General features: G+C 43.4%; 1 long non-coding RNA gene across 1 annotated transcript; it reads left to right on the top strand.

Moving 5' to 3' along the window:
- Positions 1 to 2,300: 2,300 nt before the first annotated feature.
- Positions 2,301 to 10,722, top strand: LOC120918938. The gene is made up of 4 exons (XR_005744487.1): positions 2,301 to 2,381; positions 5,071 to 5,211; positions 6,939 to 7,109; positions 8,862 to 10,722. It is a non-coding gene; the product is annotated as an uncharacterized LOC120918938 (long non-coding RNA).
- The last annotated feature ends 3,471 nt before the right edge of the window (positions 10,723 to 14,193 follow it).

Genomic DNA, 14,193 nt, shown 5'->3' with positions numbered 1-14,193 from the left:
GTACAGAATTCCCTCCTCTGTACAGATCAGTTTCTGTTTCCAGTTTCAGTAAGACTGGAGAGTTTTATCTGGTCTGAAGACGGTAGATCCACGCAGAGAAGAAACAAGACGATTGATTCAGGACTGTGTGAAGGTAGGACTCTTATTTATCATTGCTAGATTCTGAATATCACGAGCAAAGAAATCATTTTAATTAGTAATGAATTTGGCTTTCTGCTTCTGACAGTAGAAATAGTAGTAGGATTTAAAGAATGTTTCCTTCCTGATTGTATTTACCAGTAATTTTGTCTTAAAAAAAAAAAAAATTAAAAAATAAAATAGAATAAAAAATAAAGACTGAAATAAAAAACTGAAATAATAATAAAAAAAAAACTCTTATTTTGCATGCTCAGTAAAGTTACTATACTAGTATTGTTAATAGAATAATTATTACAGAATAATAGAATAGAATATTGCTGTCAAAATGTTTTTTTTTTTTTTTTTAACCACTTCAAGACCAGGTCTATTCTGACATTTCTCTCCTATACATAGTAAAGAGTCTATGACCTAGGCTCTTTACCATGTGATCAGCTGTGTCCAATGACAGCTGATCACAGCGTAGACAGGAAATGCCAGTTATCAGCATTCCTCTCCGCGAATGCCTGTCAATGCCAACCAGTGATGGCAACCATTGATTGCCTCCTCATCAGTGCTGCCTATCAGTGCCCATTAGTGCCACTCATCAGTGCCCATTATTGCCACCCATAAGTTCTACCTATTAGTGCTGCATATTAGTGCCTCCTCATCATGCTGCATATCAGTGCCCATCAGTGCCTCCTCATCAGTGCTGCATATCAGTGCCCATCAGTGCCTCCTCATCAGTGCTGCATATCAGTGCCCATCAGTGCCTCCTCATCAGTGAAGGAGAAAAATTATCTATATGCAAAATTTTAGAACCGAACCTAAGAAAAAAAATACGAAATTTGTCTTTAACCACTTAAGCCCCCGACCAATATGCTGCCTAAAGACCCAAGGGTTTTTACAGTTCGGGACTGCGTCGCTTTAACAGACAATTGCGCGGTCGTGCGACGTGGCTCCCAAACAAAATTGGCGTCCTTTTTTCCCCACAAATAGAGCTTTCTTTTGGTGGTATTTGATCACCTCTGCAGTTTTTATTTTTTGCGCTATAAACAAAAATAGAGCGACAGTTTTGAAAAAAATGCAATATTTTTTACTTTTTGCTATAATAAATATCCCCCAAAAACATATATAACATTTTTTTTTCCCTCAGTTTAGGCCGATACATATTCCTTCTACCTATTTTTTGATAAAAAAAATCGCAATAATCGTTTATCGGTTTGGTTTTGCGCAAAATTTATAGCGTTTACAAAATAGGGGATTGTTTTATTGCATTTTTATTTTATTTATTTTTTTTACTACTAATGGCGGCGATCAGCGATTTTTTTCGTGACTGCGACATTATGGCGGACACTTCGGACAATTTTGACACATTTTTGGACCATTGTCATTTTCACAGCAAAAATGCATTAAATTGCATTGTTTATTGTGAAAATGACCGTTGCAGTTTGGGAGTTAAACACGGGGGCGCTGTAACATTTAGTGTTCACCTAGTGTGTGTTTACAACTGTAGGGGGGTGTGGCTGTAGGACTGACATCATCGATCGAGTCTCCCTATAAAAGGGATCACTCGATCGATGCAGCGCCATAGTGAAGCCCGGGTGGAAGCTGTGTTTACACACGGCTCTCCCCGTTCTTCAGCTCCGGGGAGCGATCGCGACGGGGCGGCTATAAACGAATAGCCGCGCCGTCGTCCCGGATCGCTCCCCGAGGCTTACCGACCGCCGCATGTAGCGGGGGGGGGGGGGGTCCCGATCGGACCCCCCACCCACGTCAAGCAGCGACGTATAGGTACGTGCATGTGCCTGTCCGTGCCATTCTGCTGACGTATATTTACATGAGGAGGTCGGCAAGTGGTTAAAAAAAAAAAACTTGGTCACCTAAAGAAAGTTCTAGTTGTGTTGAACAAAATCATAAAAATGTAGTTTGAACTGCGCATTTGTCTTTAAGTGTGACAGCGCTGAAAGCTGAAAATTGGCCTGGGAAGGAAGCGGTAAAAGTTCCCAGTACTGAAGTGATTAAAGTGGAAACAAATTATTATTTGTTTTTTTTCACACAAATAGAGCTTTCTTACAAAATGAAAAAAAGACCGAAAATAAAAAACATATATATGTTTCTACTGTTATAAAACATATTGAATAAAAAAAAAAAATCGAATTCTCTTTTACATTTAGTTTGCTTGGTAAAATCATACCTGCTAAATTCAAAGGATGCTTGTTTCTTTCCCATAGAAAAGAGAACATGGATGCAGAAAGCAGACAAAGGTAACTTTTTTTTTTTTTTAATCGGTAAGGTAATTTTGGTTTTGGGTTGCCATATTTGTTATGCCGCTTACACACGAACGAAAACTCGATAAGAAAAGTCGATGTGAGCTTTTGATCGAAAATTCCAACCGTGTGTAGGCTCCATCGGACTTTTGCTGTCGGAATTTCCCCCAACAAAAGATTGAGAGCTGGTTCTCAAATCGGAAATTCCGTTTGTCTGTATGCAATTCCAACGCGCCAAAAAAAAAACACGCATGCTCAGAATCAACCAGAAGAGCCGGACTGCCTAGTGAACTTCATTGATCTCAGCTCGCGTACGTGTTGTACGTCACCGCGTTCTTGACGTTCGGAATTTCCGACAGCGTTTGTGTGACCGAGTGTATGCAAGACGAGTTTGAGCCAACATTCCGTCGGAAAAAAAAACACAGTTTTCTTGTCGGAATTTCCTGTTCGTGTGTACGCGGCATTAGAGTTTCACTTCTCACATAGAAGTAGAGTAAAAGCGAAAAAGTATGATAAAGAACCACCTTTGACCTCCAAGCCAGGATTTGGGGCATTCAACATTTTACCGAGCGGGCTGAACTTCTACAGCGAACCCCATTCCACAATGTAAACTACCCTGGTCCTCCTAAAATAAGCCCTACCCCGAAAATAAGACCTAGCGTGAGTTCTGGGATGGCTGCAATATAAGCCCTACCCCCAAAAATAAGCCCTAGTTAAAGTCCTTGTAAAAACATATAATCCGTTCTGTAAAAGATTATATAATGTGCAGTGTGTCTCCCTTTTTTAACTTTGTTGTGGAAAATACCTTATTTACAGCACTGCTTGGCGCTCACGTGACCCACTGGAGCTCTCTCTCCTCCCGGCTGATGTCAGCTTTTTTTTTTTTTTTCAATAAAACCTTATTAAGCCCCTACCCACTGCAGTACTCAGAGTGGGGCTGACGTCATAGAGGATCTTGGCCCCTCCTCTGCAGTATTTGGAGTAGGGAAGAAGAGCTCCAGCGGGTCATGTAAGCGGCACTGTAAATAAGGTATTTTCCACAAGGGGACACACTGCACATGATATTATCTTTTTACAGAACAGATTACATATTTTATAAGGTCTTTAAACAAAGGTTTATTTTTGGGATTACAGAATTTCAGAATGCTGACTCCAGAGCTGACAGGGGGAAACACTTTTTTGTACATACCATAAATAAATAAGACATCCCCTGAAAATAAGCCCTAGTTTGTTTTTTGTAGCCAGAATTAATATAAGACCCAGTCTTATTTTCGGGGGAAACACGGTAATATCCTGTGACGTCTGAAAGGTTCCGTAGAGCAGTCTCAACTCGTAAAAAAGTGGTTGGGTTATAAGGTTCTGGGTAACACTTTAGCTCTGCCTTAACCATTTGCTTACCAGGCACTTTTCCCCCTAAAGTAGAACTATAGGCAACACTTTTTTTTTACATTTTGGAGTAAGGGAGGGTTATAGCCCAGGCCAATTTTCAGCTTTCAGCGCTGTCACTCTTTGAATGACAATTGCGCGGTCATACAACGCTGTACCCAAATTACATTTTTATCATTTTTTTTCCCACACACCTAGAGCCTTCTTTGGGTGGTATTGAATCACCACTGGGGTTTTTATTTTATTTTTCTAAACAAAAAAAAAAGAAAAGACAGAAAATTGTGCACTGAGGCTGCAATGATGGGCACTGATAGGCTACACTAATTGGCAGTGATGGGCTGCACTGATGGGCACTGATAGGTGGCATTGATGGGTACTGATAGGTGGCACTGATAGGCATTGTTAGACACTGGTAGGCAGCACTGATAGGTGGCACTAGTAGGCACTGCTTAGCAGTGCTTATATGCACTGGTAGGTGACACTGGTGGGTACTGATAGGTGGCACCAATGGGCACTGCTTAGCAGCAGTGGGGTCTGGAGTGTGCGTGACGGATGTCCCGTTTACTGCAGACGGTAATCTGTTTTTTTTTCTCCTCTGTCAGTGTAAAAGGGAACAAAAAGCCGATTGCCGGTGTCTTGTCGAAAAAGGTCCCCCGGAGGATTATGCCCCCCTCCATGTACTGCACAGGTGCGGCGCTTGCCTAAGAAAATTGCCGAAACTTGTATCTCTAGATGGCGCCTGCGCACACTTCTGCATCCAGGCTCATTCCTTACCATCCCTGTGGACATGGAGGATGTTAAAAAAAAAAAGCCAGGAGCCGAGCGATGCGAGCCATCCGAGAGTAGCGAGGACGTGAGGCTGACTGGCCACTTACAGCGAGGTCCACGCAGGCGCCGCATGTTCGGCTATTTTCGGAGGCAAGCGCTGCGCCAGGGGGGACACTCATCGGTAGAACACCTGGCTATTTCTGATGGTCTCCTGTGAGTCTGTAAACGTCATTACCAGGAGACATTGCTCCCATAACCCTTGAGGCGTCGGGGAAAAGGATCGACGCGCCCACTACCGTGGGGAACAAGACCTGAAGTGGGGCTAAATGCAACTGAATTAAGGTAATGGTAGAGACCTGGAAAAAAACACAGCGGTTTAGACATGTATTAAGGCTGCAGTTCAGATAAATAGAATGTTTATTTTGAGGGTGAACCTCCGCTTTAAAATGACCAAAAGATAAATATAGAAAAGGTCTGAAAAATAAAAAGAAATTATATAAATTATAAGGGCGGGTTTCATTCCTTTTTGTAGGAAGAAAAAGAACATGATAAAACATAGGAACTACAAGAGACAAACTATCAAGGCTAGTGGAGCAGCTTTTCTAGAAGTCTTCCAAAATCTACTGGAGGAAACCAATGCAACAAGGACGATGTATTCCAGTATCTGCAAAGGGTAAGTGTATTTCTGTAATAGAAGGGGGGCAGGGCCGTCTTTAAGGCAGGGCAAAAGGGGAAGCTGCCCAGTCATTGTTGTGGGGGCCAAAGCAGCTGCCCCAAAAAGTGATAAGTGGATTTGGGAGGGCCCAAGAAAATGTTTGCCCAGGGTCCAATCAATATTAAAGATGGCCCTGAAGGGGGGTTTACCACCCCAGGAATGTGCGGTACACACAAATATGTTAAAGTGACACTAGCTTTTGTCTCCGCCCCCCGCGTGGTGCCATCTTTGAATGGTTGGCTCCTCTACAGATGTGCCACATGGCTCTGCCTGGACCGGGAACCCTGCAGCACATCTCTGCATATGCAGAATCAGCAAGGGGAGGTTGCTTTCAATGTCATTCTCACTTGGGTTAGGACCCTTTCACACGGCCATTCCAATCAGGTCTGCCTGACGTTTTTTTAGGTGGACCTGATCTGAAGATATATTCATCCCTAAGGACAGGCGGGTATAAATGGACTTGTGTCTGTTAACATGTGCCTACATCAGGGTCCAAACCGATTCGCAAAAAAAAGTTAAGACTTCTGTTTGGGCGGAGCAGATCGAAGGGTAGTCAGGTGTAAATTGACAGCGGAGCCCGTACAGCCGGCAGATACACTGTGGGTGAAAGGCGTCCATGCCTGAGCCTTCATCATCGGGTGAGTGAGCTCACCCTCCAATATCCTGTAAATGCCCCGTACACACGATTGGCATTTCCGACGGGAAAAACCTTGGATGGTGTTTCCGACGGAATTCCGCTCAACCTTGGCTTGCATACACACGGTCACACATAAGTTCTCGGAAACTTTCGAGCGTTAAGAACGCGGTGACGTACAACACTACGACGAGCCGAGAGAATTAAGTCGAAATGTTTCCGAGCATGTGTCGGAATTGCTACAGACGATTGGAATTTCCGATAAAAAAAATAGAGAACCAGCTCTCAGTCTTTTGTTGGCCGAAATTCCGACACCAAAAGTCCAATAGAGCATACACACGGTCCAAAAGCTCACATTGGACCTTCTTGTCAGAAATTCCGATCGTGTGTGCGCGGCATTGCTGAAGTCTGTCCCCCGCTTCTCTCTCCTGCCTCTGAGCAAATGAGTACAAGAACGGTAACGGGGGGACTCAGATATAAGGGGTGCCCTGTAGGGGGGGGGGGCTTTGGGAACCCTGATCTAATGGGAAATGCTGGGAACGCTAAAGTAAGTGGGAGCTTTGGTGAGCAGAAAAACCCTTATATCAGCGTTCCCCTTAACACCACAGTCCGCAGCGTTTTGAAAAAATTAAAATAAAAAAGCTGCTAAAGGGTTTGGCTTGAAGAAAATATGGCAACCTGCTGCCTAAAAAATCTATCCAGCGGCTAATTAGGATTGCTTTTACATTACACTTCACAGCATCATTGGCTCTTAAAAAAATAAAAGAATGAATGCCAGGGTCATGACTGCAGCTGGCCCTTGTACCCTGGTATAACCACTTAAACTGCTCAACGCACTGTGTTAAAAAAAAGGAAACTGCTGCAACGCACCTATATATCGTTTGGCGGCAAGTAGTTAGCGGAAATGCACTGTGGGTTCCTCTAACCCCCCCCCCCCCCCCTCTTTGGTGGACCTTTTTGTTGGACAATTAACAGTTTCATAAGCATTCAACGATCTATAATTCATCACTGTTTATTTTTTTCTGCTGACTTTATATTTTCTTCCCTCTAGGTGTATCATGCCATCTTCTTTTATGGACTCATAAATGACCCACAAGTCAAACCCAAGGAATTTTTTCCTGCCAATGCATGGAATATGATACAAAACGTGTTTCAAAGGCCTTTAGCAGAATACAACACACACTTGCCATCTCAGACGCCGTACTCCATCCTCCTGGAATATGTAAGTATATTGATCTCCCCCATCCCATGTCAGTAGAGCATTTCCTTTTCGTACACACAAATAAATTACTACAAGAAAATCAAAGATCAAAAGGGCTTTTCGCTATACAGTGAACTTGCTGGGCCGGTTGATGGGTTAATATTTTTTTTTACAGGTTTGCAGAGGAGGTCTAGCGCTAGAATTATTTCTCTTGCTAAAACGTTTGCGGCGATACCTCATATGTGTCTTGTGGACACTGTTTACATATGCGGGCATGACCTACGAGTGGATGGGGGGCACGTTAAAAAAAAAAGTAATTTTTATTTTTTACACTGTCCCTTAAATTTTTTTATCACTTTATTCCTATCACAAGAAATGTAAACATTCCTTGTGATAGAAACAAGGCATGTCTCTCTATTGAGACATCTGGGGTCTTATTGCCCCCAAATGTCTCCTCTACCCTGGAAAACATAAGCTCAAAAAGAAAACCATTGGAGAACCATTGATCTCTGCTTTCCAGAAAAAAAAATAATGGCATGATGTCACTTCCGGCCTCCCAGGATAATAGAGATGGTGTTGACCATCCAATCACACAGGAGAACCCAGAGAGGTGGCGGTGGGCAGCGAGACTGCGAGCCAGGCCTTCTCATACAACATCAGTGCCTGAAGCCACAAATGTGCTTCTGCAAGAACGGTCAAACATTCCCATAGACACACTCCTAAACCTTGTGACGGCCTTCCCAGAAGAGTTGAAGCGGTTACAGCTGCAAAGGGTGGGCCAACTCAATATTGGACCCTACGGACTAAGACTGGGATGCCATTAAAGTTCATGGGCTAGATTCAGATAGATTTCAGCGGGCGTAGCGTATCTCAGATACACTACACCGCCGTAAGTTAGAGCAGCAGGTCATGTATTCACAAAGAACTTGCGCTGTAACTTACGGCGGCGCAGTGTAACTGGGCCGGCGTAAGCCCACCTAATTCAAAATAGGCTGGTTGGGGGTGTGTTCTATGCAAAATACTAGTGACCCCACATATTTGACGTTTTTAACGAACGGCGCATGCGCCGTCCGTGGACGTATCCCAGTGTGCATTGCTCCAAAGTACGCCGCAAGGACTTATTGGTTTCGACGTGAACGTAAATTACGTCCAGCCCCACTTCACGGACGACTTACGCAAACAACGTAAAATTTGAAAAATTTGACGCGGTTCCGACATCCATACTTAACATTGGCTGCGCCATCTTTTTGGTGGTTTATCTTTACGCCTGAAAACCCCTTACGTAAACAGCGTATCTTACATGCAACGGGCGAGCGTACGTTCGTGAATAGGCGTATCTACGTCATTTACATATTCTCGGCGTAAATCGACGTACACGCCCCTAGTGGCCAGCGTAAATATTCAGTTAAGATACGACGGCGTAGGAGACTTACGCCGGTCGTATCTTAGCAACATTTAAGCGTATCTCAGTTTGAGCATACGCTTAAAGTTGCGACGGCGCGGATTCGGACTTAGGACGGCGTATCTACTGATACGCCCGTCGTAAGTCTTTATGAATCTGGCCCCATGTGCGTATAAAGGCAGATGTCCCCATACTTTTGGTAATATAGTGTAGCTCTGGAATATATTTTGATAGAACATACTCTGCATCTCTTCAACTGGTATGGGATGCACTGACCAGCTTCATTTGGGAAAACTGTAGTTGAGCTTTAACTATTTGAACCAGCTATGATCATTAATCTGCATTACTATTGTTTTTTTCCCCCAATCAAGATTACCAAGATTCATGGTGGAAAGAAAGAGCCTATCTTGGAAGAACTGGAGAAGAGGAACAAGGAATTTTTGGTTAAGTTTTATAAAGATGAAAAAAAATCAACTTAACCCCAATACCTTTTCACTGTCTGCTACCGTCATTTCTCACAGCTGTGTTAACAAACCCTACAGTGCCAACACCTACGGGGCATCCATTGCCTACAAAGGCAATAAGCCCAGACAATTAATGATTGCCATATCTGCCCTGTTGGTGTGGGACAAGGTTATTTCATACGAAGTGAGATGTAAAGAAAGTGGTCGTGGTCTTCAGTTTCCCGATGAAGTGTGTGGTTATTCCTACAGGTTTAGCAACAATAAATATAAGCCGGTTTCCCCCTGTACTAAATGTTATAAATCGTATATTGTTAAATTTGATCCCAAGCATGTGAAAACTGGCAAACCAGAGGATTGGCCGCATGGCAACTGTGCGGAAACAGAGTCTTTAAGTAATCTGCTACGTTATAACGAGAGCATAAGAAACGTGGTACATACTTATGATAATAATCAAGAGATTGTGAATAGAAAGACCATAATAGAGAGATTCACCAATGAACACGAGGATGAGTTGCAGAATGAGGTTAAAGACCTCCTCGAACCTTGCAGGTTCTATGTAAACCAGAATGGCTTAGAATTGTTCACTCCTGCTGCCTTTGCTTATATTTAACCACTTGCCTATCGGGCACTGTGACAGGAGTCACTTTGGGTGGGGGGTTTGTGCAACTCAGCTTACCTTGGAGAGCTCTGGAAACTCCGTGTCCAGCTTCCCCGGACCCTTTTATGTGTAAATCACCCTGTGTCTCTAATAGGGGCACAGGGTGAATGAGAAATCCACTCTGATCTGTACTAATCAGACTCAATCTTGTATAGATGTATATATAGTGTATATTTTCTCATTTTGTTGTGTACTCTTTGCTGTGATTGTTTAGGGTGTGACTGTATTCTATTGTTCTATTGTGGCTGTCTGCCTCAAATATTATGGGATGTGCAAGTGTGTTTGCTGTGAGGAAAGAGGGAGGGGGACTCCTCCAGCAGCCGCCTCTGATAAGAAGTTTGAACACACCTGACCTGTGTGTCTATGGTCATTGGACAGTTTAACCTGCCCTGTTTTCCAAGGGTGGGGGGGAGATGTCTTGAAGTGGGATATCTGTGTAACATGTGTTCAAATAAAGTAGTCTGCTGGTTTTCACCCTACACTGAAGTACGGCTGGTGACTGGGGGGGGGGGGGGGCTAGAGTCTTGGATAGTGCTGGTTCTGGACATAGGAAGCATTGACGGCGGACATAGTCCTGGGTTCGTCACAGGCGACCATAATTAAAAGATTCACCAATGAACACGAGGATGAATTGCAAAACAAGGTTAAAAGCCTCCTCGAACCTTGCAGGTTCTATGTAAACCAGAATGGCTTAGAATTGTTCACTCCTGCTGCCTTTGCATATATTTAACCACGTGCCTATCGGGCACTGTGACAGGAGTCACTTTGGGTGGGGGGTTTGTGCAACTCAGCTTACCTTGGAGAGCTCTGGTAACTCCGTGTCCAGCTTCCCTGGACCCTCTTGTGTAAATCACCCTGTGTCTCTAATAGGGGCACAGGGTGAATGAGAAATCCAGTCTGATCTGTACTAATCAGACTCAATCTTGTATATATGTATATATTGTATATTGACTCATTTTGTTGTGTAGTCTTTGCTGTGATTGTTTAGGGTGTGACTGTATTCTATTGTTCTATGGTGGCTGTCTGCCTCAAATATTATGGGATGTGTATGTGTGTTTGCTGTTAGGAAAGAGGGAGGGGGACTCCTCCAGCAGCCGCCTCTGATAAGACTGTTTACTGATGAGAAGTTTGAACACACCTGACCTGTGTGTCTATGGTCATTGGACAGTTTAACCTGCCCTGTTTTCCAAGGGTGGGGGTGTTTTTTTTTTTTTACACTGCTATTGGTTATACAGTGATGATCACTGTCTAAGAAATAGTTTTAGCTGATATGAAAGAGTTAGCTTTCGGGAACAGTTTGCTTTTTGTTGTGATCTGAGATTGGCTAAGCTAATCACATGGTACAGGTAGCTAGGTAGCTTGTGATTGCTTTGGGTCAATCACAACATTAAGCAAGCTGTTCATGAATGGAAAGACATGAAAGGTTGTTTACATTGTTTTATATATATATATATATATATATCTATGTGCGTGTTTGTATATATGTATATATTTATATTCCTTTCTAGAGCATTATTGTTTATCATGTTGTTATGGGTAAAGTTCCTCTTTAAGTAATAACAAGTTGAAAAAGGTATTTGGTGCACATAAAGTGGTCTTTTATCTTCTGTGGCTATGAATGACAGTAAATGATATTGTTATTCTCAAAAAATAATCTATACATATTCAATACTTATTGATCCTGTATTTTTTTTATGAAAATCAGTTCTTACCCATCATGCCAGTGCATTTCTGGTTCCTGTTTATTGTGACACTTTGTATTGTAAAACCCAATAAAAAAAAATGTATATTTTATATTAAAAAAAATAAACAATTCTTACTGTTTTTTGTCATTCTCCATGAGCTTCAGAAGCCTCTCCCTTTCTCCCTCCTTTCTGTTGGAACAAGCAGTGCTCTCTGCACACTACACATCTGAAGGGGTCTCCAAACTACGGCCCTCCAGGTGTTCAAGAACTACAATTCCCATCATGCCTAGTCATGTCAGAGTTTTACAATGCCTCATGGGAAGTGTAGTTTTGCAGCAGCTGGAGGGCCGTTGTAGTGTCAAGGCCCCGTACACACGTCCGAGGAACTCGACGGGCAAAACTCATAGTTTTGCTCGTCGAGTTCTGTGTGAAGCCGCCGAGGATCTCGGCGGGCCAACTTTCCTCATTGAACAACGAGGAAATAGAGAACATGTTCTCTATTTGGCTCGACGAGGAACCTCGTCGGCTTCCTCGGCCGAAAGTGTACACACGCCGGGTTTCTCGGCAGAATACAGCTCCGATCGAGTTTCTGGCTGAATTCTGCCGAGAAACTCGGTCGTGTGTACGAGGCCTCACAGTCTGCTGCCTATCGTAGAATGCTGCGGAAGTCACGTGGCAGCCAACTGCGCATGCGCTATGCGTTCCAAACGCAAGTGCGATGCGTTCCAATAGATTTACGACAGTACACACCAGCGAACCCGGCATTCAGGGCGAAGTGGATTTAGAGGAAAGTGGCCAGTCGGCCTCACGTCCTCGCTTCGCTCGGCCTCCTGGCTCTTTTTTTAACATCCTCCAATCCACGGGGATGTTAAGGAAAGAGCCTGGATGCCGACCGAGGTTTCACTGGTGTGTACTGTCGTGAATCAATTGGAACGCATCGCATTTGCGTTTGGAATGCATCGCGCATGCGCAGTTGGCCGCCACGTGACTTCCGGAGCATTCTAAGATAGGCAGCAGAATGTGACAATACACCGTAGTTTGGAGATCCCATAGCCCATCTCAGGAGCGAGCAAGGTAGGGTGGCTATGGTACTACACACAGTGGGACCATGGACAACAGACACATCCACCCTCCAACAGGAAGCAGAAAAAAAAAATACATAAGAATACATACAGTGCCTTAAAAAAGTATTGATACCCCTTGATATTTTCCACATTTTGTCATACAACAACCAAAAACATAATTTTTTTTTATTTAAAGGATTTGCATCAGTAACAAAAGAATACAGTGCTATATAAACAAGTCTGACATTTATTTTGAAACACTTGCAATGCAGATTGACAGTTGAGAGTAAACAGTAAGGCCTCGTACACACGATCGGTCAAAACCGATGAAAATGGACTGAAGGACCGTTTCATCAGTCCAAACCGATCGTGTGTAGGCCCCATCGGTCAGTTGTCCTTCGGTCCAAAAAAAGAGAACTTGCTTTAAAATTGAACCGATGGACGCCTGACCGATGGGTCAAAACCGATCGTTAGTATGCAAAGGCATCGGTCAAAAGGCCGCACATGCTCAGAATCAAGTTGACGCATGCTTGGAAGCATTGAACTTCGGTTTTTTTCAGCACGTCGTGTGTTTTACGTCACCGCGTTCTGACACGATCGGTTTTTGAACCGATGGTGTGTAGGCACATCAGACCATCAGTCTGCTTCATCGGCCATCAGCCTGCATCTCGGAAACCCCAATAATCAAGTTATCTAGATATATCAAAGTCAGGTAGGGCTATAAGTGTTTTAAACTGAGCATATCCAAAAGTTTTTCTGTTAATACAGTATAGAGAAAGAAAAGGAAAAACGAAAGAAGAGGGGTCAAAAAAAAAAAAGGGAGGGGCAGAAAAAAAAATATATGTCATGACTTAGTGAAGATCGCAGGCCTAATCATTTTTGGCATCAGGCGTATGTCAGGTATTCCCCAGAGAAGCAAAAGAGACTCCAATAGAACCATCTGGTCTTATGCTCCTTGGTTTTGTCACGGAGGGTCGAGGTAAGGTCTTTCAGTCGCTCAATATAATAAATTGGGTAATTTCTCTTGTCATTATGATATAAAAAGAGTAAACACAGTTGATTGATAGTTGGCTTCAGCCAAACACTAACCATGAGTGAAAGAAAAGTTTCTGTTATCATTCATATTCTCTGAAAAATGGCCAAGAAATCATAAATTCTGCCAGGGTATGTAAACTTATGAGCACAACTGTATTTGTTCGGTTTTATACAAAAAGCATGCAATATATAAAGATATATTTTTTACAGACAACCTTTGTTTGGTTCCATTGTCTGCATCATAAAATTCTTACAGTATAAGGCCCCGTACACACGAGAGGATTTATCCGCGGGAACGGTCCTCCGGACCGTTTCCGCGGATAAATCCTCTGGCGGATTTTGATCTGATGGTTGTACTAACCATCAGATCAAAATCCGCGCGGAATTCCCTCCGCGGTGACGTGTCGCGCCATCGCCGCGATGATGATGCGGCGACATGCGCGACGCTGTAATATAAGGACTTCCGCGAATCATTACGACGCATGCGAGGGATGGAATAGGACCGATTGATCTGGTGAGTCTGTACAGACCACCGGATCAATCCGCTGGACTGGATTCCAGCGGATAGATTTCTTAGCATGCTAAGAAATTTTTATCCGCTGGAAATCCATCGGCCCGAAAAATATCCGCGGATAAATGTCCGCTGGGTTGTACACACCAGCAGATCTATCCGCTGAAACTGATCCGCGGATAATTTCCAGCGGATAATTCCTCTCGTGTGTACGGGGCCAAAGGTTGGCAATGGGGCAAACATCTCAACCCCCAGTCGTACTTTTACAGCCAATGGCTAGTGATGA

Source organism: Rana temporaria, chromosome 12 (genome assembly GCF_905171775.1).
Source record: "Rana temporaria chromosome 12, aRanTem1.1, whole genome shotgun sequence".
Taxonomy (NCBI): Eukaryota; Metazoa; Chordata; class Amphibia; order Anura; family Ranidae; genus Rana; species Rana temporaria.
The sequence above is the reverse complement of the archived record's forward strand: the minus strand, read 5'-3'. Positions and strand labels throughout refer to the sequence as shown.